Genomic DNA, 27,325 nt, shown 5'->3' on the forward strand with positions numbered 1-27,325 from the left:
GGGCGGCACTGGCCTGCCCAGTTTACTCACTGCCAAGTATGAAAAAAAAGAATTGTGTTACAAAAAAAATCAAAACATGTATGTAAAGGAAATACATTTCAGAGTCCCACAAGTAGGTTAGCCCGGCCCTGGCCCGGGACACTAACGTTCCCTGGCACAGTTGCTCTCTCCAGGTCAGCGTAACACAGCGGGTTTACCCGCAGATTTATCCCTGCACTCCACTGACGCTGATCCCACGCAGCGATAAAAGCGTTATAAAATATCTATCCATATCTAACTTTAATAAACATAGACATGCTGCATACCCAATCTCAGCTAAAAGCTCATATAAACAATTCTTATGTTTAGGAAACAATAGTCATTGTTTTTCCAGTTTGTCTATATTTGTCATTTCTCTAGTTCTAATTCCTTTTTTGGGGGGCAAAGATGGCCCACCCACTTTTGTACTGGCCCACCCAAAATATTATTTCTGCCTACGCCACTGCTCACAACTCATGGGAAAAAAAACCGAACTAACCCTTTAAGCTTCCAATTTTGCTTATGTAAGATTAACAATGGCTGTATGTGAGGAATGAGGAGCTGTAACTGTGATTTAAACCCACATATGACAAATATATGTTCTTGGTATGTGCTCGCAGTGTGTGTGTGTGTGTGTGTGTGTGTGTGTGTGTGTGTGTGTGTGTGTGTGTGTGTGTGTGTGTGTGTGTGTGTGTGTGATGCTGCTGCTGTCACCAGTAGATGGTATATGTCAGCCTTGACCACATGCTGGCTCCACTTCATCACCAGCTGCAGCCCAGCTCAGTTCCACAGAAACTGGCAAACTGTTTGTCTGTCTCTGCCTGTTTGACACACAATAAAAATGTGTCTCCATCACACACACACACACACCTGCAACCATGTGCACACACACACACACACACACACACACACACACACACACACACACACACACACACACACACACACGCACACGCACACACGCTTATGTGTCCCTTTCCTAGAGACAACTGCAGCGTGTGCCAGATACCATCATAATGTTGGACAGGTGTAGAACGTGGTAATCAGGGATTTACGTGTGTGTGTGTGTGTTTGTATTTGTTACCTCTTTAGGACCTTTTTTCTGTCATAAACACCTTATCAGGACCAGTAGTCCTCATGGAGACCAAAACCTGTCCCTTAAAAGAAAAACTGCACAGACCTGCATGTGTGTGATCCCAGGTATTTACTCATGTTGTGAGGACCTAAACATGTTACAGGGACATTTTTCCTCATTGGGACAAAAAACAAGTCCCCATAGTGTAAGGTTGGTCTTCAGGAAGTCCATGTACGTCAATGTAATGTCCTCTGACGTCTTGGAAATCAGACTGTGTGTGTGTTCTTGTATTTGTTGCCTCTTGAGAAGAACAGCTGAGTGTGTGTTTGTGAGGACCCACAAACATACAAACCATAGTGAGCTAGGACATTTTGTCATTTTGTCTTAAAGGGCTGTTGTCATAGACATTATGTCTGAGTGTCATCAGGAAGAATGCTGTGTGGAAATGTGTGTGTGTTCTACTATTTGTTGCCTCTTGGGGACTTTGATATGTGTGTGTGTGTGTGTGTGTGTGTGTGTGTGTGTATGTATATATATATATATATATATATATATATACATACATTGGGGATTGAATTGTGGTTAAGGTTAAGGTTACAGATTAATTGGTTAAGGTTAGTGAGACTTTGTTTAATCTGTTTAAATAATGGGAGTCAATGAAGAGTCCTCAAAGGGATAGCTGTGTGAACCTGCGTGTGTGTGTGTGTGTGTGTGGGGACAAGGTCAACCTCGTCTGTCCTCAGTGCCCCTCAACGCCCCCCTCATTACCTCCACCATCCATAACAGCCTATCATCACCTCCCCTCTCTTCCACTCCCTCGCTGTTTCTCTTTCTCATCTTTTAAAAAAGTAGAGTTCAGGGTTTTGGGTTTTTTTTTGTGAAGTGTTCAATAATCTCAGTGATGGCCACTTATTTCAGTATAAAACGGGGACATTATTCCATATCATTAGTATTATTATTATTTTTACAATTTTATTGTCCCAGGCCAAACAAAATCTGTTTAAATGAAGCTTCTAGGTCAAATATACAGGTCAGGAAAATATATATTTTAGTTTAGTTTCATTAAGGACAATTAGAAAAACATTAAATAAGTCTGTTTCTGGTTCAAATCCACGTCAGGTGAAGGTCTGAGTAAGATACCCAATCCCCACTCTGAATTAACCCCAGCCTCATCCAGAGTACTCTGAGTGCAGGTTCCAAGCTCGGATAAATAAAAAGAAAGTGATACCAATGAAATTGATGTAGTATTTAAAGAAAGAATGTGTTTGAATGTTCAATTCTGTATTTAATTTTTTTTTTAAGTATTTATTAGCTTTTTTAAATAGCATTTCAATGCAAATCTGATCATAAACACATTATTATTTCCCAACGCTCTGAGGAAATGACCATAAAGTGAGAATCTTGAACGTAGCGTTCACACAATCACAGTAAAAAAAACACCCTCAAACTATCCCTTTTTCATCTCTTCTCTTTTCCACGTGACTCCGCCTCCCTCTTCCCTCTCTCTCTCTGTGTCTGTGGAGCTTAAATGACAGGCTGTCACTGACTGTTCTGGCCTCGGTTAGTTAATGTGTTAGTTACAGACACACACACACACACCTGCATCATCATCATCAGCGCTAACACAATAAATAGATAAATAAATAAACACAAGACAAAAGCGATCAATCAATCAGAGACGGCGACTCATCAAATTTGTACTTGCTTAACAGCCAGCGGTGATCACTCGACACCGATGCCCTCACGTCCGCCGCTTATATATTTTCATATTTATTTCTCCATTCACCATTACACTGGATATTGCGCTGCCCTCGCGCACACACACACACACACACACACACACATTAGCACATAGCGCTGTCAACCTAAATGATACTTTTCACCATCTTTCCATTTGCACCTCCTCCTCCTCTCGCCTTCCTGTGCCTTAAATTATTCAGATCTCTCTACATTTGATTTAGCATGCCTCCTGTCTACCATTTCCCCCCTCTTTTTTTTTTTCTTTTTTTTTATACATTTCATTATGTTGTATGACTTTAGACCCACTGGCTGGAAAATGACAATTATTTTGCTCCAGCAGCCAGCTATTAACAAAGCTGAAGAATACACGGTGTGGCTTGCAGCTCCAGACACACACACACACAGTAATGGAGATATAGAGGAGCGTATGTATATGTATATACAGGTAAATACTGCATAAACACAGCAGGGCATGGTGACTAATTTTAGTGTGAAAGAGGTACATAACACTCTATCACATCAAGAATGATAAAAAAATATATTTTACCAGGCCTCACCTTACAGGTCAGAACATAGTTTAGGGTTCTGCAACCTTTAGGATGAAAAGAGACAATTTTGTCGCCTATACATCCAAACACTATATGTTGAGCCACAAAAAAACTATTTGACCCACAAAATGAAGATAATAATATGTATTCAAGTATGCATATATATAAAAGAATAATAGTGGAAGGGAATTAAGGAAGTAACCACAAATCCCCGGTCAAGGTCTGGGTCTACCCCCAATCCCCACTCATAAGTTGACCCTCATCGTGTGTAGGCACTATGGTGCTGGTCCCAAGACGAATAAATATGTGGCAAATCTGCAGTTTGTTTTGTTTTTTTTGTTTTTTTATAAATTCAATTTAATCCTTTTATTACCCGAGCCTCAAAATGTGCATCTGGACTTTTTTTTGTGTGCTAATTTTAACCATAAAAAGGCCGGAAAATGTCCTGTGACTAAGTGCTTTTTCCATGATAACTTTCAATATCTGGCTGATATTTGCAATTTCCTATACAGTATGTTAAAATAGTGTGTTAACTAGTGATGCATCGATGTGAAAATTGCAACAGATACCAATATCCGATACCAATGTAGCTGTTATGGCCAATACCGATATTTACCGATATCGATATATGTAAAAATAAAAAAAATCTGAGATGATAACATTTTGTACAGACTGAATTTTTGGATGTCTTCCTTTATTTTCAAAACATGTTTTACCAAATAACAAGGTTACTGGGCAACCATAAAACACAAGTAACCAACTAGAATGTTTCTAAAAACCTTTACCACTTGTAGCAAGTGTGTAGTAAATTAAAGTACAGGTTCACTCCCTCAACTCACATACTTCTGTGAGAAAGTTTGGATAGACAATGATAATAATATATAATATCCTGAAATAATCACTTTATCAAACTACATCTTGTTGCAGCATCTTTGTTTTCATGCATAACTTTTGCTGTATGTCTCTCAGCCGAGAGGTGGCGAGTTGAGTGGCGAAAATGTCTGTCTATTTTCATGCACTGCTAGCTGCAGCGTATGAGCCATGCAGCCCAGGCTTTTAACGCCACACTCGGTCGTCCATTGCCTCCTCGCGAAGCACAACATGCACATTGTCTTTTTTAATTTTCCACTGAGCAAACATGCAGTTAAAGTGCTAGCAATGGCACACCCTGTATGCGATCCTGTGAACTCTTGTTCATGCAAAACACGTCGAAAAAGTAGCGGTGACTTTGCAGGTTGTAGCGGGGTTCAATATGCTGCTGCTTTCTTTTTTGCCTGTTGGCTAACGTTAGCAGCGTTAGCCTCCTACTATTGTTTGTGTACCTCTTGGTGGCGGTTTTCCAAATGACATGTCACATTTATGCTGTTGAATGACTTGACGCGGCATCTTCCTCGCATTACCTCGACTTTGCAAGTGTTGCACACTGCTTTTCGTGTATCTTCTTTCGACACCGTGATAAACGCCCACATCGCTGATATTTTTTCTCCTCTTCAGTTCAAAACACTACAACCCTGTGCTGTGTTTGCATCATTGACACTGTCACATGCTCAAACAATGCCCTGTGGCCTCACCCTCCCTCTCCCTCTCCCGACACAGATACACAAACAGCAACTAGACGGGTATAAGCATCGGTTGTTAAAATCGGCTCAGTTTTACTCATTGGACAGATGCCGATATGTTAAAAAATGGCGATCATCGACCGATACCGATATTAATGCCGATATATCGTGCATCACTAGTGTTAACAATTTAAAAATTAGGAAAAAACACTGTAGTTGTACATAAACACCAGATTTTGTGTGCTAAATTTGAAATTTCAGTATAAAACACATTTTAAATAAATAGTCTATCTCAGGCCACTGTTTGTATGTTCATGTTTCCCGCTCTCTCCTCCTCTTTAGTGACGAAGACGGTGAAATTATCGTAATAACCACACACAACTACTCAGCTTTTCAGAAATTACAGCAATGCAAAGTGCGCTTGTGCAAATGCGTCATCCGAGTGTTTGAACGTTCAATTCTCTATTGAAGAATTAGGCATTTATTGCCATCTTAAATTACACCGCAAATCTGATGAGAAACACGTTACTATTATTTTTTCCCTCTGTGTGCGCCAACACTGAAGAATACACAGTAATGGAGATATAGAGGAGCTTGTGTGTGTGTGTATATGTATACACATATAGGTAAATACTGCATAAACAGAGAAAGGCATGCATATATGCAGCGACTGTACACTTTTCTTTAATGTCTCTCTTCTCTCACGCACACATTAGCGCTAACGCTTACTGTACTATAAAGCAGCAACAACAACAACAACAAATAAAAAAAGAAGAAAAAAAGCGCTGACTCGTGGTTTTTGAAGAATGACCCCAGTAAAAGGAGCAGAACAAAGAGAGAGAGAAGAGAAGAGAGAGAGATCCGTCACTGCAAAGCAATGCCTTTTAAATGTACCTTTAGCGTAGCCGCGGCTAGTGTATTCAACCCATATCTAATGGCAGCTTGTTTGGCCTTTTCATCAATTCTGCATAAATATATATGAGCTACTGAGGAGAGGGTGGAGGGGGATGTACGGAGGGAGGGGGTGGGACATACAAGGGGGCCCTAATAGAAACGAATGAACTACTCAACCATATATTTGCCGTAAGAGATATGCAGCTTGTGATTGGAAAGGGCATCCACTATCTGCAATATTGATAATACTTTTCAAATTTCATCTGCTTTTGTTTGCGTTCGGCGGCCGCCTGTTTAAACACGCTGGGAATTATAATGAGGCCAAACATTATCTCGCCGCCGCTTGTTCGTGGCTGAACATATAACTTTATCACTGAAATGATTCCAATACTTTGGCTGCATTGTCGCGTTTCCATTAGAGCTTGGCGATCTGACAGCACCGGCGACAGTGGGCCACGTGTGGCGGCCAACACTGTGTGTGTGTGTGTGTGTCTGTTCCCAGGTTGTTTAATTATAACCATCTCTGGTCAAATATGCTGGAGGACACGTGTGTACCCAAACCCTTCTACGTTGAATGATAGACAACAACAATATTTTATGTAGATTTGTAGATTTTTTGGGGTCAGTTCAGGTTTTTTTTGAAGTGTGGTTGAGTAATAAGGCTGGTTCCCAAACAAGTGGGGCGTGACCCACAGATGGGTCCTCCAGATCTCCTCATTCTGAGGATTCTGATTTTGCAAGGCTGGTTTTTAGAGATTACACAACGTTCGGAACGCTGTGCTGGGCGACACTGTTTCAGACAGAGCCCTTTCCAATGTTGCGCATATTCGGAGGTGAAAATTTATATTTGAATGTGGAAAAACACATCCACGCAACCACGGCATGGCTGCCTGAACTTTGAAAATAAACCGTGATATATATTTTTGGTCATACAGCCTAGCATTAGATGGTTTGCCATCTTTAAAAAGTACAAACACATAATTAAACCTGTGTCCGTTTGTAAACCAGTCATTCTCCTGCACAAAAGTCCGTTGAGAAAACCAATATTTTACATCACAGCTCACAGGAGTCGTTGATCCACTGCTGCCGCCATCAGTAAGTTCAAATGTGTTATTTTGTGACTTCGGCATTTGATGTACTTTGTTCAGATTAACGACAGTGACACAAACTAACCACACAAGGCAGCAACAGACCAGCAGCTCCTGTGTCCCTGTGAGCTAAAATCACTGATTTTCTCTATGGACTTTGGTGTGGGAGAGTTAATTTTACTTTACTTAATTTTAGCAATAAAATGTGGTAAACAAGAATGTTTTGACCAGTATATCTTGTTACACAGCCTTTTTGAACAGGAAACTGAAGTTTGTAAACTCTCTCACTCTCCCACACCAAAGTCCACAGAGAAAATCAGTGATTTTAGCTCACATGGACACAGGAGTCGTTGATCCACTGCTGCCTCCACCAGTAAGTTCAAATATGTTATTTTGTGACTTATGTGTTTTCTGCTGAGGTTGACCTCAGTGACACAAACTGACCACACGAGGCAGCAGTAGACCAGCAACTCCTGTGTTCTTGTTGGCGCAGATTTTCTCTATGGAGTTTGATGTGGGCGAGTGATCAGTTTACAAACTTTCCAGTTGGGAAACACTTTGAAATAGTGATATAAAGCGGGGAACATGTAATTATAAAATGCCACAGACTTAATCTGAAAGATTTTATTCAATGAGCCTTTTGTTAAGTGACTGAACCCTGTTTTCTTTAATAATAAAAAAAATACTGACAAAACAATGAGGCTCTTGTTTGAAAAGGCCACACAGAGCCACACAGATAATACACCTGGAGGACTGCAGTGCGTTCACTGTATTGTAATGCCACCTGGTATCACATTGTTATTTGTTAGATTGTGATCTGGAAGATTTTATGTTGTGTAGCGTCCATTCCTGACTAAAAAAACATAAATTTTCCGTCTCTTCTTTTTCATTTAATATTTTTTATCATTGTGCGCGCCCTGTTTATCTTTGGGATGCCAATCACGTCATGACAACATATCACAATGTGATGCTGACCTTTCTGCTGTAAAGCTGAAAGGAGAATCCACCGAGAGACAGCGAGAACTGACACGTGCACCTTCCCCAAAAATCAAACAAGTAATGTAATGTACAGCGTTTAAAAGATGGGTTTGAAACGAAATGAAAGCAACGACGTGACATTTATGTCTGTGTCATTTATTCCAATTTTGGAATGTTTCATCCACAACTGGGTGTCACTCTCTCCAGAAGAGGAGGGGGATTTGAGCCACTTTACGGAAGGCTATCCTAATAAAAATCCAGGTCAGCTCAAGTCTACAATATTTAAAGAACATGTGTCTAGCCTTTGCCTACTGGAAATTAAAGTTCCACTCTCCCACACCAAACTCCATAGAGAAAATCAGCGATTTTAGCTCACATGGACCAAGGACCAAGGACCTGCTGGTCTGGTGCTGCCTCGTGTGGTCACTTTGTGCTACTCAGGTAAATCCGAGCAAAGGATTTCAAACACTGAAGTCACAAAATGTATCACTTGAACTAATTGGAGGAGGCAGCAGTGGATAAACAGCTCTGTGTGCTGTGTTGTAAAATCACTGATTTTATCAATGAAGTTTGGTGGGAGAGAATGAGTGGTTCATAAAGTGACACAACTTCACTTTCCACACATAAAACATTATCCGACGGTGAAATAAAGTGATGAACTCATGTGGTTTTCTATAGTTAAGAGGCTTAAATCAGTTTTTCAGAATGAGCGTGTTTCTGTGTCTGTGTTCCCAGGCACAGACGAGGCCGACTTTTGTCAATAGTCAGTGATTTATCACTTGGCTGTTATTCTTTTTATGGGATTCCTGTCTTTATCATAGCAGCACAACAGCTTTGTGTTCAAGACAAGAAGTGGATTTTTGTGATAATCATGTTATTTTTATTCTTCCCCCAGTCTCTTTATTATTTCACGTTGTTCTGCTTGATTTTTTTTCTTCCTCCAGTTCATAAGAGGATCCTCCTGGGTGGCTGCTCCCGAAGCCTCCTTTCTTTGGCGTTCTCAGCAGCACGAGTATGCAGAGGTGAGCCATATTATATATCCTCTTAAGAAAGCACAGGAATCAGTCTCGCATGATTGCTCCTCGCAGTACCCCACAGAGAGAGCGAGAGAGAGCAGGTTATCCTTGCAGAAATTGCACAGCAGATATCATACAAGAAGCTCTGTCATGCACAAAAAAAAGACTCAGGGAAAAAAAAAAAGTACCGAGATGATCTTTTCATCCCAGAGTCGCTGAAATCACCAACACACACCCTTCGAAGAGCAGCTCAGCCCCTGCACAGGGACCAGAGTGTGTGTTATTTGAACTAAAGCTTTGTACAGGGTTACAGGCAGTGTTCGGTCTCTAAGACCAGGGTTGGTTCGATGCCTGACGCGGACTTATGGTGATCTTGGTGACTTGGCCAAACGAAGCGGCCCAGATCGAGCCGTGTCACCAGGGATAGACATATCAGAGGAGCTCAGTGAAGCTGGCAGATCATGATAGTCATCTTAGGGAGACGGGTCCCAGTGATTAAATCCAGGCTGTTGGATCCCACACGCTGGCACTTGACCATATCACGCGCGCTTGTGTGTGTGTGTGTGTGTGTGCGTGCGCACATGCAGATAGACATGCATGTCCAGAGTCCCAGACCCAGGATCATTAATATTTGCACATTATAACCCTCCTCTTTTCTCACACTGCTGCCACCAGATATACCAGCTGGGCCTTCCTAGCATTACCATAATGCTATCAGTGTGTCACTCTGTGTGTGTGTGCGCGTGTGTCACTATGTGTGTCTCTTTGTGTAGATAAGTCCAAAATGAACGATTGGTGTGTTCTTTGACATTAAAAAATAAATAAATAATAATATTCAAATAAGCAACAACACGCACAGCTGTGACTGTTGACACGCAAACAAACAGGAGCTGCATCAAATCTTAAGTGACCCTGACTCCAACAGCAACAGTGACACCTAGTGGTGGTTTTCATTTGTAATATCCAGTATTGATTCCTAAAGCCCGTGGAGTACTTCCATGCACATGCCGCTCAGGAAACTGTAGTTTCCCACTTAACCATCAGGTAGCGGTATGGATGACTGTTCTTGGCGACTACTTCTTCTGTTGAGGAAATGTTAGCGCATGCGCTGTCCACGCTCATTACTTTACTGTGTTGTAACCACTTCCTGTTACTTCCTGTAAATACCATGAAAACATATATAATGAGTGTAGGCTATGTTTTTAATCCTAAGCGTTATGACATGAGGTGATCACGTATAAAATTTCTCTAATCTTATATATGACACATCATATACAATACCACCGCTGTGTGAAACTGCCACGACGTGTTTTTATTCTACGGGACACAAACACACAAACTAGTGACTTGTAAAGCAGTTGTTTTGGGTGTAACTGAATCATTGGAATCCGTGGATTAAACAAAGATTTGTTCACAGAATCGTTCAGTACTTCCTGCGATGACTGGAGACACAGACTGAAATACCACTGAACATGGTTGTGATTCGGCTCACAGTCGCTCATATGAACGCATGTTTTCGGAGATTTTTAAAGCTCACATACACAACGTGGTCCTGTTGCACAAAACTTGTTTTTATGGTCAAAAACAGTCCTAGTTGCTGTAAAAGAGCCGATAGAAATCTCTCTTTTCTGACGCTGTCTTCAGCCGTGATATTTCAGACTCAACTCTCACACCCAGAAGACGGAGTGTGCTGTGATTTGCCAGCAAGCGTAGAACCTTCCCAACTGTCTTGTGATTGGCCAATACCCGGAAGTGACATAATCAGCCCGCTGTCCCATTTATGACTTTGACCCGGTGTCAGACCCAGAGTCAGAAGACACTGTCGCTCGTGAAACACCTCCACAACAGACGTTCTTCTTCTTCTGCGGTTCAATGTACGCAACCGGATGTGCACGGACTAGTGCCCGGAGCTCCGAGATTACAATAAAACACAGCATTCTCAGTAATGGCTGAACTGTTTGTTTTGAACCTTCAGGGCTTCGTAAACAAGGTAATGACGCAGATACACACTAAAAAAACAGCGTTAATTGGAACTTCCGGTCTAGGTCCGCTTTAAGTCTTTTTATTGCCATTGTTGGCTTTGATTCTGGTGTCAGATGTCGCGCTCATGACTCTTCCAGTGACAACGCTCTCTGACCAATCAGTGTCAGACCGTTTGTTGAAGACACATTTTAGTATTGGCTTTAGTCATGCTAGAACTGTATGATGCTAGAAACGTCTTATTGAACGGCAATGAAAAACCAAACAATTTTTATTTTGAATACAGTACAAACTTACAAATATTGTCATATTTTCATCAGTTCTGTGTTCCGCGCCTTCATGTGTCGTCGTGTATGTTATTGTGTGTGTTTTCCTCTCTCCCTCTGCCTGCTACAGTGGGCACGCATATTCAAAATGGATTAAAGGGCTAAATTGTATAATGATTTCTGGGAAAACAATAAATTGAGGTTCCAAATAAAGGCCATTATGGAAATGAGATTATGGAGCAATTGAATTAGGCTGTAATCACTGTTTCTATATGTCATTACAATGCAACTTTATACAGCATCACTCTGTGCCTGCGGCTATGAAATGACAAATGCTGCTTCTTTTTAAGGGGGCAAATCCACCAGGGGAGGGTTTTTAATGTGACTCTACACATTTAAAGCAGCTTCACCTCCATCACTTTATTTCAGAAGTCACATTATTAACAATAAATGAGCAGGGTAGCGTTCTAATAAATGTGTTTTGAGCTTTGTTTTTTTCCCTCGCGTCAAAAGTGACAAAACAAACTAATATTGTAAATGAAATTCATATTAAGAAAAAGCAAAAGCAGGAGCGTTATATCATCTCACACATGCATGGTTTGTTTGGTAGCTGCAGAACGATGCCAGACCTGCACACAGAGGATGTAGTCAGCATATAATGGCTGATTGAATGATTAGCTGGGCCAATATGTCAGCCAATACAAGGCTTATACTGCAGATGTGACAATATCCACGTATCGTGTACGTCTGCAAAGAACGAACGGGGAACTGACACGGAGATAAATATGAGGTTGTTTGGAATCAGTGACTGGAGACGTTCTGTATGCAAAGAAACAGAAAGACCTCAAAAAACCCAAGCACATGGAAAAAGAAGATATTTTAAGATATGTTAAGACTTATTTTCATGATTAAATAATCTGTCCATAATCTGTTCCATAAAATGTCAGAATATTGGAAATGATGACGTTCTTGAATGTTCCAAACAAAAATGATTCAGTTTTAATGATTTCTTTGTGATATGGAGCAAAGAAACAGGAAAATATTCACATTAGAGAAGCTGAAAAATCACAGAAACATGTACTTTTACTGTATTGAGTGATTTCGCTCAAAAGAAAGACAGAAAAACCAACTGAGAAAATGCTGGGAGAGATATAACCTCCTTGTTGGAAGTAATAAAATAGAGAGAGTAACCCAGAATAAAATAATATCCCATGGTGCGCTTTGGTTTAGGGATCCACATCTCCAGTTGAAGGAATCTGAGGCATTCATCAAGATAATTAAGTGCTGACGAAATGAGGACACAAATGCAGAATATACTGTGATAAAATAACAAAAAAAAGAAAAGGAAGAAGAGTGTTTAATAAACTTACATTTGAAAGATAATCCCTCAAATCTGCTGAGGTGAGGGCAGAGCAAAAATAATGAAATCTAAAAGAGACGACATGAACGAGAGGAGGAGCTCAGAGACTCCAGGTGATGATTAACACAGGTGAAACTCATCAAATAGAAATATCGAATAGAAATAATACTGGTATAGAAATAACCAGTAAAGTTAAAAAAAAACAGAGAAATAACACTTAAGGGAATACAAGAGAACGACCGAAAAACCTCAATCCAAGGGTAAACGAAAAATCTCTAAAGACAAAATCAGTAAAAAAAAAAAAAGAGAGAAGCTAATAATAAAACACATTTAAAACAGTTTATCTTAATGTTTGACAGCTTTTCCCAACAGGAAACTGAACCAACCACTCACTCTCCCACACCAAAGTCCACAGAGAAAATCATTGATTTTAGCTCGCGGGGACACAGGAGCTGCTGCTCTACTGCTGCCTCGTGTGGTCACTTTGTGTTACTGTGTTAAAGCTGAGCAAAGGATTATAAATGCAGAATTCACAAAATATCACACTTCAATTTTGATAATGGAGGCAGCAGTGGATCAACAACTCCTGTGTGCTGTGATGTTGAAATTGCTGATTCTCTCTCTGGGGTTTGGTGTGGGAGAGTGAGTGGATTACAGAGTGACACAAACTTCAGTTTTAGGGCTGAAAAACCTGATTAAAAAACTTGATTAAGTTCAATATTGGCTATATGGTTAGATATAAAACGTGAAGTAATTATGGACTTATCTTTATTCTAATTCTGCTGTAAAGATTTAAAACTTAAATTAATTAATTCTTGTCATCATATATGCTTATGTATGTGTATGTTTTTTTATCAGCCTGTTGAAATGACGTCTAGACAAAAGTAGAAAATTGACTTTTGTGGAGATTTTGAGATGTGTGTGCGTTTTATGTGACAAATATTTATCTTATTTCAAAGAGGAAACAAATGCCGTTGCTAATATTTTGCACCTTTTTTTTGCTTTTGTGCACTTTACGGTGTGGAAAAGTGGAAAAACATTATTGCTAGTACCTCAGATACTAGTTCATCGTTAGTTTTATTATTTTTATGCACTTTTTCATGGTTCTTTTTATTATTTTTTTTTAAAATCTGTCATCACCTGCCGTTCTGGCCCAGCTAAATTACTTAATTTGAAAATGTGTTCTGTAAACATTTAATCGTACTTCTTCCGGATTCACGTTCCAGTTTTTAAAGGAGTGTCCAGCGACTGATCACAGCTTTAATTGGTAGTATTAGTCAGTCAAAAACGCTTAATAATGGTTAAATTATCAACATATTAAGAGGAGCCAATCAGAGGCGAGTGAAGCCTGGTTTCACTAAATCTCTTTATAACAACGTGTCCATTAAATGTCTGATTGTTTACACACATAAAGGCGGTTTAAATTCTTGTAGCGCGGACTATTTCGCCATTATCACAAAATCACACACACATGCTTAAGAGAGAGAGAGTCCATCATCACCAGTGAGAGTCCTCTCCTCCTGTTTCCTGGGGTCCGCTGGGATTTGTCAGTTGCTCGTCAACCAACCGTGTCAACCGTGACAGTCGTCCAGATGTCTCCTGCTGCCACAGCGATGACAGGAAGGACAGGAGGAGAGGAGGAGTGGAGGGACAGAGAGAGAGAGAGTGTATGGAGGGATATCCCTCGTCTGACAGGAGCTACAGAGGGGGGAAAAAAGTGTGAGCGATCAAACTCAGAGCACACGACAACCCGCGTTGACAGGCGCTAATAAAGTGGATTCTTCGCTCGCGGTGCTTTGGGGAATTGGCAAAGTTTGTGAGCGACTGCCCTGTTGGTCAGCTTACCTGTTAGAGCAGAACTTGTTTTTTTTGTTCACTGTTGTGTTTTATGACCTTTTTAATTCTGAACAGCTTTTCAGTAAAAACTATACACTCAAAAGGCAAATAGTACATGAAATTACATTTCAGTGTGTTTATTATCAAGCTCTCCTTGTAAACTGCTTCTCCACCAAAGTCCATGAAGAAAATCAGTGTTTTTAGACCAGGGGTTCTCAAAGTTTTGATACCTGAGGGCCAATTTAGGAACCCAACACTGGACTGAGGGCCGCCAAAAGAAAAAAAACAGAAAGAAATCCCATTTGTAATCATTTTAATGACCAGATTGCAGTTCTACAGTTTAGCGTTAAGTAATTTAAGCATTAATATAATTTACTGGGTAATTACCCAGTATTTTCCCATTGTTCTTACCTTCTAATTACAGGTTAATACCAAGTAACACATTTCTGTTACCATATATTTACTTGGTAAATAGCTAGTAATTGGGGGCTGTAGCTACCTGCTTATTACCAGCTTATAACACAATAATACACTAAAATTCACCATATAGAAACCAGGTAAATACCCAGTATTTTTGTTTACACTTATTGGTCTGTATCCAGTAATGTCCAATAAACATTTAACAAGCTTAGTAGCTCCTGGATTAAAATCAACTGTAATTCATTGCGGGCCGCCAGAAATGTTTCTGCGGGCCGCCATTGGCCCCCGGGCCGCACTTTGAGAACCACTGTTTTAGACCATGGAGACACAGTAGCTAAGGGTCTACTGCTGCCTTGTGTGGTCATTTTGTGTTACCGAGGTAAATCTGAACAAAGTTCTTCAAACATTGAAGTCAAAAAATAACACATTTGAACTTAATGGCAGCAGTGGATCAGCAACACCTGTGTATTGTGATGTAAAAATCACTGATTTTCTCTATGGGACTTGGTGTGGAAGGGTGAGCCGTTTACAAGTGACTCAAACTGCAGTTTCTTGCTTTTAAACATTGTTTCTGTCCACGAGGAACAAACATAGGCAGAATAATAAAATCAACAACAAAAGTTACACACTGCAACCTCAAAAACAACAAATATCAACAGAATATTCACAATTTAGCTTTAAAATCGCAGATTATTGTTGATTCATTGATCCCTGTACATTTAACGGACCAGCTTTTATTTAAGGGATTCAGGATTCACAAGCGTATTTTTGTGCCGTTTCTAACGTAACGTTAAAGAAAATGTATATTTTGCTGTGAAAAACGTGTGACCCTCAGATATGTTCACCCTCCCTCCCTCCTGTAACCACATTAAGCTAATATGGAGGGCATGGCAGGGCAGAGCTCCAGCAGGCTGCCGGCCCGTGCCAGGAAGTGCGCTGTAAAGCACATGGTGAGAGCCTGCAGCACCAATCAGCCTGTACTAAGGCTGTCAATGGGCTCATTAGCGCTCATTATGGCGACCTCTTGGGCACCTGGGTGCCCTTCAGAGCACATAGGGCAGCCAGGGTGGGGGGTAAACTCCGGGGAATGTGAGGGGCAAAGCAAGGAAAAACAAAAAGAGGGCAACATACACATCCTGAGTTTGTCAGAAAAAAAATGCTACTAAAAGACAAACTGGGGCAGAACAATATATTTTTGTAGTAAAATAATGAAAATGACCTTTTGGTTTTGTTTTATTATAGAAACTACACGACATGAAACAATATGATGCATGGAACGGTGGATTGTGCCTCCTTAGAGTGATAATTTAGGTTTTTGGAAGTGTGATATGAGGTCACTCTCCCACTCACCCTATAGAAAATCAGTGGTTTAACATCACAGCACACAGTTGTTGCTGTCACTGTTGCCTCCATCACAATGTTGAAATGTGTCATTCTGTGACTTCAGTGTTCAAACTCATTTGTTTAGATTGACCTCAGTGACACAAGGTGACCACACAAGGCAGCAGTAAACCAGCAGCTCCTGTGTCCATGTGACATAAAATCACAGATTTTCTATGTGGACTTTGGTGTTAGAGAGTGAGTGGTTTACGAACTTCAGTTTTCTGTTGGAAAAGTCAGTCCAACCGTGATATAATGGTTACAAACATATTCTTGGGATATTGAAGATTTAAACTTGTGTAAATGTTATGGGGTGAGCATTCTGTTAAGTAGCTAAAAAGTGGTAGAGATGGAGAACATATGTGATGTTTTTCCATAGACCAAAGCCCAAAGAGAAATTTTCTGTAAACCAAAGCCTGTAGAGAATATCAACAATTTTTCAATAGACCATAGCCCATAGAGAAAAACAAAATTTTTTTGTAGCCCATAGAGAAAATCAACAATTTTCCATAGACCAGGAGGAAATCAGCAATTTTCTATAGACCAAAGCAAATAGAGAAAATCAACAATTGCTCTATGGACAAAAGCCCACTGAGAAAATTAACAATTTTCTATTGACCATAGTGAAAATCAAATGTTTATTAATATACCATAGCCCATAAGGAAAAATCAACAATTTTCCATAGAGCATAGCCCATAGAGAAAATCAACAATTTTCCATAGACCAAAGGCCAATGAGAAAATCAACAATTTTCCATGGACCATAGCCCATAGACCATAGAGGAAATCAGCAATTTTCTATAGGCAATAGCCCTTAGAGAAAATCAAGAATTTTCCATGGACCATAGCCCATAGACCATAGAGAAAATCAGCTATTTTTTATAGCCCAATAGCGAAAATCAGCAATTTTCAATAGACCAAATCCCATAGAGAAAACCAGCAATTTTCCATAGACCATAACCCCTAGAGAAAATCAGTGATTTAAGCTCACAGGGACTCAGGAGCTGCTGGCCCACTGCTGCCTCGTGTGGCACGTTTGTGTCACTGAGGATGTGAACTGCAACAAGTTCGGTGTGAAGCAGTAACAGGTTGAACAAAGATCACACAGCTGTGAAATCATCTCAAAAGGCTCTGTCAGCGTGACCTCCCGTAGCTCCTCCCACTGCTTTCTCCTCCGCCGCCGAAAGCCGTCGCATGATTCTTTTACTCACATAACACCTGAGAGCTTTTCCTTTTGTGGGGCTTTGGCTTTGACACGTTTACGCTCGCTTGGAAGTGTAGCTGTTAAAAGTATTTTGCTTTCAGCCGCCTGCACGCTGAGCACAAATTAACACAGTCAGCCATGTCACGTTTCTTTTCTTGCACTGTGCACACACAGCCAGGATTTCATGCCAGCTGCTTTTGCTCACTTGACACAGAAACGAGCGCGTTGCGGTCTTGTGTGCGTCGCCTTTTCTTTTTTCTTTCTCTTTTTTTTTCTTTTACACCATGTGGAAGTCACGCTGCCGTCGGTGCTGGAGACGTGTTTCTCCTTCAGACACTGTTTTTACACGTTTGAAAATACATTAACACCGTGTTCTCTACATGATGACCTTTCACATCCACGTCCAGGTGGAGTCGACTTCAGAGTTTCAGTGTGAACACATTCAAAGGGATAGATCGGGGGGCTTATCTTCAAGTTGCCATGAGGTAATGATTTTATCAATGTGTGATTAGTTGATGGTTAGGTAATGATTCACCATTCATGTTAAACTCCTTATTTTATGACTTATTACTACTAATTATTAATGTATATTTGTGCACTTTATTGTAGTGTTTATTTTTAAGTTTGGTCTGAGGTAAACTTTGTTAAACTGTGCTGTGAGCGCCCCCTGCTTGTCATTTCGTGCCAACAACCACGCTTCACGAGGAAGAACGGTTTACAGATGCAACTAACCATTATTTTCATAACCGATTAATCTGTCATGTCAATCATCTGTCTTGATTAATTGATTAGTCACTTGGTCCAGAAAATGTTGAAAAATGTTGATCAGTGTTTTCCAAACCTGGAAATGACGACGTTCTCAAACATCATTAGTCATATTTTAGTTAATGCAAAGGGCAATATCATTTAAGCAAACAAATGTTACATTACTGATAGTTCATCAGGTAATGCATTAATTTTTCATGATAATTCATGTACTTTTACTAGTGCTGGGCACATTAACGGCATTAACATCAACACATGACGACTAACCGGAAAAAGACGCGCCTGACGTCATGTTTACGTGTTACTCCCGATTGTTAAAATGAGTCTTTAAAACAACACAGTTTTTCGTGCTGTGGCACCGGAGTCCAGGCACCGTTAACCAGTTAGCTGCGTTAGCTCCTTTAGCGCCGTTAGCGCGCCTGCAGTGGATCTGGAGCGGTCTGTTTATTAAACGAAAAGAGCAGCGCTACAAATAACCAGCGTACCTGTGTACTGCCTATGTGTGCCTGTTTCTAAAGGTTAGCGTTACTTTAGAGACTCATTTTAACAATCGGGAGTCACGTAAACATGACGTTATATGCGTTTTTTTCCTGTCAGTCGTCATGGAAACGCATCGTGTTATCGTTAACGCCATTAAGGACGTTAATGTGTCCAGTGCTAACGTTTACCCAGTGTTACTCTATACACTCGACTTAACTCGACTGCGTGAATCTGCCGTGACGTGGTTTTAAACACAACAGTTGTTTTGGGTGCGTAGAATTATCTTGTGGTGTTTGTTTGTTTGTAAAAACCACATCGAGATAAAAAACCTTTGATTGAACCTGATCCTGGTTTTAAACTGTCACTGAAGACTAAGCTTTACTAAGCCATACACACACACACACGTTGCATAGTGTTAGGGTGGGTTTATTATTTGTTGTCGTCTCTCATTTTTATATGATTTGATTAAACCCAAATTTGTTTAAGGATACGCACCTTTTGTAAGCATCCTATCAACTGCAATATTAAAGGTATTAAAATGAGATATTGACTTGCGGCCCCATCTGCAGGCCCACAGTAGAACCATTCCGCTTTTTAATTGTGCTTCAGTGATGCATTTTACCAAATGAAGCCCCTCGCATGGCTGTTAATCCAGCTTTGCCCCAACAGCTGTCGCAGACACCGCCCTGAAGTCCTCGTCTCCGGGGACGTCCCGACATTTGAATGCAGCGGCACACGGTGACTGAGTTAGAGTTTTGAATTTAAGTTGCACTCATTCTTGTCCATAAAATCCGATTTGATGGTAAACATCAGTCTCATGCAACGACTCAGCAATAAATTCTCCCTTCCGTGAAAGTTATACTGTGCAGTTTTTTATTAAAATTGTTTAATAAAAAGTGGTCGAGTTGTTGATTCAACTGTATCATCCTTTGTGGAGGAGAAGTGCGTGTATGTGGGTGGGGAGGGGGGATATTAAAGGGATAGTGCGGGGATTTCATTAGTATTCAAAGAGAAAACAGAAGTTGCTCATTCTCCCGCACCAAAGTCCATAGAGAAAATCAGCATTTTTAGCTCACAGGGACACAGGAGCTGCTGGTCTACTTCTGCCTCGTATGGTCACTTTGTGTCATTGGAGGTAAATCTGAGGGGAGGATTTCTAATGGTGAAGTCGCACAATAACACATTTGAACTCACTGATGGAGGCAGCTGTGGTTTTTACAACTTTGGTGGAGAAAAAGTGGTCCACAAACTTCTTGGTTTCTGGTCAGAAAAGGCTGTATAACAATGAGATAAATTGCCAAAATATAATAATAGAAATGTGAAATATACAAATAAAATACATTACAATAAAAAATAGAATCAAATAAAATACAAAATACAGCTTACAGGTATACGTATACCAATAAATCTCCCATCACATTCAGAAAAACCATCATATACAGTATGTGACATTAATAAACAGGTACAGTAATGTCGGGATTTATGACTCTACAGGTGCAGTGCAGGAGAAATATGAAGGAGAGAGAAAGCAACAGGTTCTTGAGGTGACATTCTCACCGATTCAGCTTTTTCCGCAGGAGCTGACACCTTTTCCCTGTTTTACCTTAAACATCATCATCAATGTTTCAGAGCCGACAACAATGGAAACAAAAACATGGACACATACTGGACTCCCTGTAAGAAAAGAAAAAAAATGTTTAGGAAACATAATCAGCATCACAGCAGCTCTGTTTGCTTTGTGGCCTCTCCCATCACTCCTTCATCACTCCCTCTTCTCCTACAAACAATAGAACAGGGAGGAGGAAGGAAGGAGGAGAGATATAATAACTAAGAAAAAATGGAGGAAATATCTTTTGCATATTATTTTAAGTAACTGTTCAAATTTCATTTCAGAATGGTAATCCACAAAACAAATATGTCGCGGCGTATCTTAAAAAGGGAGGCCCCGCTCGCTTCAATTTCCTATTGTGGTGTTTGCCGTGTGTTTGCTCTTTGTGTCTGTTTGAATTGATTTGCACAGCTCGGCAGACAAGGGCTGAATGCTCAGACCAAGAATCCATAATTTCATATGATCTGATAGTTCTGCAGTATTAGATTGATTTTTTTTCTCCCCTCTCCCTCTGCCTCTGTCTTTGGTGTTGATGTTAACAAACAAGCTCAAGCTACCTGAGCTCATGGATCCCAATGAGAGTAAAGAGAGGGAGTTTTTGTTCAGGCGCAGGTGATAATGTGGAGAAGGGGACATGTTTGTTTGTGTGTGGAAGGCTGATATGTTTATTATGAGTTGTTTTCTGAACAGGCGACATACTGTCCTCTTAAAGGGACAGTCTGGGTTTGTTATATGACGTACTGACACACAGTGGAGAACTAGCTACGGGAGACGAGGACTCAAAACGAGGAGCATTTTAGGTATTTAAAAGTATATTATTATCATTTTCAAAGGACAAAGTTAATGTAACAAAGCAGAAGCTACACATTAAACACAAAATGCAGCAGATCAACACGGCAGCCATGACACTGCACACACATCCACTGCAGACCATAATGTTTGTAACAGCTCACTATTTAGCAAACAGTCTCTCTCTGGATAATTATAACAGTAATGCATTATATTTGAAGGCGCCTTTCAAGAGACACTCAAGGTCGCTGGATGTCTACAATATTTCATTATTTCGCAGGCAGTCTCTTCATTGTTGACTAGGACAGTTGATTTTTTGGCAGTTAGTTAGATTTAGAAAACAGCTCATTATTTAGCATTCAGTTTGTTGGTGGATGTATGGAATACAACTATTTGGCAGTCAGTCTGTTTGGGAGCAGCTCATTATTTTGCAGACAGTCTCTTGATCGATGCCGCAAATATATCATTATTTGATAGTCTGTGTTTATATATAGAAAACATTTCATTATTTGGCACACTTCACTATTAGCCAGTCAGTCTTTTCACAGTTGAATAGAACAGCTCATTATTTGGCAGCCAGTCTGTCTATGTATCTAGATAACAGCTCCTTGGCGGTCGGTCTGCTGGATTTAAAGAACACAGCTCATTATTTGGCACTTAGTTTGCTGTTGGATGTCTTGAATATGTCATTATTTGAGATTCAGTCTGTGGGTGAATTCAATTCATAAATTAAATTGCTCATCATTTGGAAGTCGCTTGGTGGATGTATGTACAGCTCACTATTTGGCAGTCAATCTGTAGGTGGATGTATAGAACAGCTCACTATTTGGCAGTCAGTCTAATACTAACCTTTATTCCCCTTCTCCCCAGTCCATCTTCCACCTACTCTCCATCTTATATTTTCAAAAAATGTACTTTCACAAGAGAAAGAACTTGGCGGATGATGAATTTGTGGAATTAGTTCCTTTATTTGAAGTTCTTTCTGTCGCCGTGTCGTCTCTGTACACATGGCCACACGCAAACGTAATAAAAGTCGTTCATATATCGCCATGATGTCACTGATACAAAGCCGCACGACACAGCCAAGATTAACAGCCAGCGCCTTTAAAGTCTCATGGTCATGGTTACCCAACAATGGCTTTAATGTGAATGAACTGCATACTTTACAGTCACACTCCACTTGTCTTGGCAGGACTCTGTTAAATTTAAAACCACAGTCAAATACAAAGTTGAATGTCGACCCGACTTAAAAGCTTAAACACACAAGGCTGTTTTATGAATAACAGCCAGTTACTCTGCAATAATGTCATATTTTTAATGTTTCCTGTAATTTTTATTGGGGAAGGACAGGCCTGAAGGACACGGCTGTGTCTACCGTTTAATTTTTTCCAAGGGCAAAGAGGGGAATTTACGACTCTGGATTCTTATCCATAGATTCTAATATGCTAATGAATGTTGTTCCATTTACTACAAGTGCATTTCATTGACACAATACAACTTCAAACATGTGTAATTGTGCAGCATTGATGTTTTCATGAATATAGGATGTGACTTTAGTTCAACATGAATCAAAAGTCAAAGATTTCATTCCTCCATTTTGTTCTGGAATGGGCGTAGTGATCTTAACTTTTTCTCGACTAAACATCAATAAACAGATGTGAAACGTTGTTTCGAATGTGATTCATCTGTTTTTTCTGTTCTGACAAAATGGTGGAAAAATACAGGCATTTAGCCTCAGTGACACCTGCGAGACATCCAAGCATAGCTGGTCACCAGCATAGACCTGCATTTTGTTGTGTTTTGGTGCTGGTCCAGCATTATGCTCATCTATGCTTGTCTTTGCTGATCCTTTTTGGTCTATGCTGGTCTATCCTAGCATCATTATGGTGTTCTATGTTGTCCATGCTGGTCTATCCTAGTCCACCAGCATAATTATGGTGTTTTAATGCTGGTGCATGTTGATCTATGTTGGTCTATCCTAGTCCACTAGCGTCATTATGCAGGTCCATGTTGGTCTATGATGGTCCATGTTGGACTATGCTGGTTCATGTTGGTCAATGCTGGTCCACCAGCATCATTATACTGGTCCTATTCTGGTCCATGTTGGTCTATGGTTGTCTATCCTAGTCCACTAGCATCATCATGGTGTTCTATGCTGGTCCATGTTGGTCTATGCTGGTCTATCCTAGTCCACTAGCATCATTATGCTGGTCCATGTTGGTCTATGCTGGTCCATGTTGGTCCATGTTGTTCTATGCTGGTCCATGTTGGTCCATGTTGGTCTATGCTGGTCCATGATGGTCTATGCTGCTCTATCCTAGTCCACTAGCATCATTATGCTGGTCTATGCTGATCCATGTTGGTCTATGCTGGTTTATCCTGGTCCTTCAGCATCATTATGCTGGTCTATGCTGGTCCATGTTGGTCTATGATGGTCTAACCTGGTCCACCAGCATCATTATGCTGGTCGATGCTGGTCCTTGTTGTTCTATGCTGGTTTATCATGGTCCATGCTGGTCTATGCTCATCGATGCTGGTCTATGCTGGTCTATGCTGGTCTATTCTAGAACTGTATAATAGAAAATCGCAAAAATGACTAGAACGTGTGCAGGTGAAGGACCTGCATATTCTTTTTTGTCTAAATGACTTTTTAGACATGTTTCCAGCCTTCAAAAGCTAAAAACCTGGATTTTAGTCCACCAGTTAGCTCAAGCATGTCCAGTTACCTACATCTAACTTCTCCCTGGTAGAAAAACCAGCATGGACCAGCATAATGATGCTGGCGAACCAGCATGGACTAGCATTATGCTGGAGTCAGTTGTCCACCAATATCTGAAGGACTAAGGATGCTTTTTGGTGATGAGAATGCTCTCATTCTGACCAGAGAATATGTAAAAGATCTTCAGTTCTGCTTCTTGTTAACTATACATCCTCTCATATTCTTGTGTCTGTAAAGGTTACAGCTAATCCACTGAAGATGACCATGACCTGAGAACCTTCACAGACGGCCTGTTTTCATCCAGGTCATAGTCGGCTTGTTGGTTCGTACACATTAACAGCGTCATGTCAAAACGTGATGATGTTCACTCTGGAGTGAGCTTGTCCCCAGGGTGCTGCTCAGTGTCTTCTGTCCACTGCTCTTAGTTCTGGGCATTTTCTTAGGCGAGGACGGATTAATTTCAGAGGACGGATTTCCCTGTGGGGATTAATAACATTACTTTGACCTCGTCATCATCAAATTAGTAGCAGCTGAACTTAAAGACCTTATTCTGCCATTCATTTTGGTGCGAGACATTCCTGGACAGTAGTTGTGTAGCTTTAAACAACAGCAGCTTTCGAGGATAACATGAAACACAGATATCATTTGTGTGTGCAGTCAGCGTTTGCTATAACACTTGATTTAAGCAAAAGGCTTTAATGGAACGGGAATTAACTTTTTTGTCCTCTGAGGAACTTGAAGAAGCACATTTTATAATATTTTATTTATTTATTTAACCTTTATTTAGCAGGACGGATTAAGAACTTATTTACAACTGTGGCAATAAAGCAGGGCCTTTTCAGGGAGAGTGGAAATAAGGGGATATAAAACAGGACAAAAACAAACACGACAATGTAAACTAAACCAGACTAAGTAAACATAATAACCAGACATTTACAAAGAAATACACACACAAAGACAAATTTGCTAGCGATAGTTTTGCGTGTTCCCACAATGTTCACAGGTTCATGTAGGAGACAAATACCATAAGTGTAGCATCTCTGGCTTAATAACAGCTCTTTTCAGAATACTTCAGACAACACATTTTTACTGAACGTGAACTTGTGAATTATGTCCCTTTATCTCCAAATTTAGACAAACCTCTACTGGAGTATATTATATTTTAGTAAACAATTTAATATGGCAATATTGCACTGAAATGTGTAAAATAAACGCTTCTCAATGAACTGTAATAACTTCAATTTTAGTTGTCCTTGTAAAAGTGTTACCTGTGCAAATAAATCATGTATAGTATGATGTTAATGAAGTCATCATAATGAAATGATAACATTCACATTCACATGAAACTCTATAGGTACAACCAGGTGCTAAAACAAAGCACCAAGATTGCTTTAGACCATGTTTGCAATTCATTTACACAATGTTTCTTCTGTATTTTTCTACTTCTGGGAGATTTACCCTTTCAAAATAAAAGCATTGCAAATTGCTTTTCGCTTATATACATTTAGGTCCTTTACAATAAGTGCTGCACACACAAAAAAGTGTAAATCAGACTCCTACTGTAGACTATAGTTGCATCTGTGTTCGGAAATAAGCTTTAAAGATTTCTTTAATGCTAATAATTCAGTGTCTTTTGGATGAGGTGAAATGGTACAATCCTCCTGTAGTTTACTGATCTTCCTCCTCCTCCTCCTCTCTGTCTCAGCCTGTGTGTGTGTGTGTGTGTTTCGTGTCGCGTCTGCCTCTCCCTCTCCCCTCTGCGAACGGAGCGGTGGAACAGAATGACAATTATCTAAAACACAATTAGAAAGTGTTAATCTGATTATTTTACTGGATAAAGCCCCGGAGTGACATTGAAAGGTGTTTAGAAATAACCATGCATGCCCTCGTTACAACACAGATTAAAAAGAAAAAAGCACAGAGTGAGCACGTGTTCGTTCAGAGAGGCTGCAGCCAGAGTCAGGGTCTGGGACACATGACGGGGGTTTAATCTGAGGAAAAACCATATTCCTGGGAAAATCCAATCAGGGCCATATTATAATAATAATAATAATAATAATAATATAGTAATATCAGGCCTCTCAATCATCTCCAGGTCCTGGGATCTTCAGGAAATTAAGAGGGAAACTCCATACTTTTTAGGAGGATTTTGGATAAATAATACTTAAAAGTGGAAAAACTAGAAAAGCAGAAGCTCGAGCAAAACTAGATTATGTATTAGTTATAGTGGTAGTAAGTAGTAATAGTAGTAATAATGATAATAACCATAACATCACCAACAAAAACAATGATAGTAGAATTAAAAAGTTAAATATGTGTATATACCAAAAGATAATATACATGTACTGTGATTGTCATAAAAACGAGAAAACATAAATATTTTTGAGATTTTTTTTCAAAAACTTAGTTAAAACTAAAATGTTATTCTTATTTATTTGCTGAATAACAAACTGAATTCATCTCTTTATCCCCACATTTGAGTCAGAAATGACTACAGCGTTCCAAGACTTAATGGGCAAATAATAATAATAATGATGTGCTTTACTGTTTTTTTCAGGGCTTTTGTGAAAACAGGTGTGTTAACCATTACCGAAACATGTTATCATAATAATAATAATAATATCAGCCCTGTCAATCATCTGCAGGGAAACATTGGTGTGTTTCTTGATCTAATCTTCAACTATTTTGATAATTGATTCATTGGTTTGAGGGTTGTTTCTTTCTAAATTAAAACCAGTTTTTCTGTGATTTGTGTGTGAAGAGAAAGAAGGTGCGAAACTAAGTAGTCGTAGTTTCTGACACCTTGTAAAAGTGGATGTTGAACATCGGAGCTTTTGAAACGTCAGAAATGTGCGGAAAAAACAAATCAAATGAAAACAAAAACCAGAGTCACTGCTGTCACTCTCTGATGCCGTTTTGTCCACATTTCCCTCTTTATCTGTCACTACATCTCCTCTTTTTCTTCCTCTCTCACACACACACTTCCTCACGCATACACACACACACACACACACTCTTTTGTATTTATTGCCGTATTTATTTCTGCTGAAAAGCCAAAGTGTAGTTCATTTGCGAGTCGACCAGGCAGAGGACGGCTCCTATTCTTAGGCTTTTATTAACATCATGGCTCTGCACAACAACAGCTACAGAATCTATTATTCATTAAGTGTAACCAATATAAAATTTAAAACAGTCTGTGGGCTTTTGTGTGTGTGTGTGTGTGTGCGTGTGGAATTATGTAAGGTCAGCATAATTTTCTGCCTATTACTAATATCTATATCATCTTTTCCTTAGTCAGCTCTATTTAAATATGCAATCATTTACAGCTTTTGACTGTATGTGCGCGCACGCCCAATTTCCAATATTCCTCTAGTAGACTTTTTATGCTGACATCAATGGCAAGCTATTAAAGACAGTATTTCATTATTGGTTCTTCTTCCCCAGTGGTTATTTACAATCCCATATATACTAAGCACTGATATTAAAAGAGACCATTTTAATGAGGTGCTATCTGCCGTGGCAATATGTCTTTCTTCGAATGAGATTGTGTTTAAAGATTTTTATCAGGAAACGGGCTGTTCAGCAGGGTTATGTTTTTTGT

This window comes from Microchirus variegatus, assembly GCF_963457635.1.
Source record: "Microchirus variegatus genome assembly, chromosome: 14".
In the NCBI taxonomy this organism is placed as follows: domain Eukaryota; kingdom Metazoa; phylum Chordata; class Actinopteri; order Pleuronectiformes; family Soleidae; genus Microchirus; species Microchirus variegatus.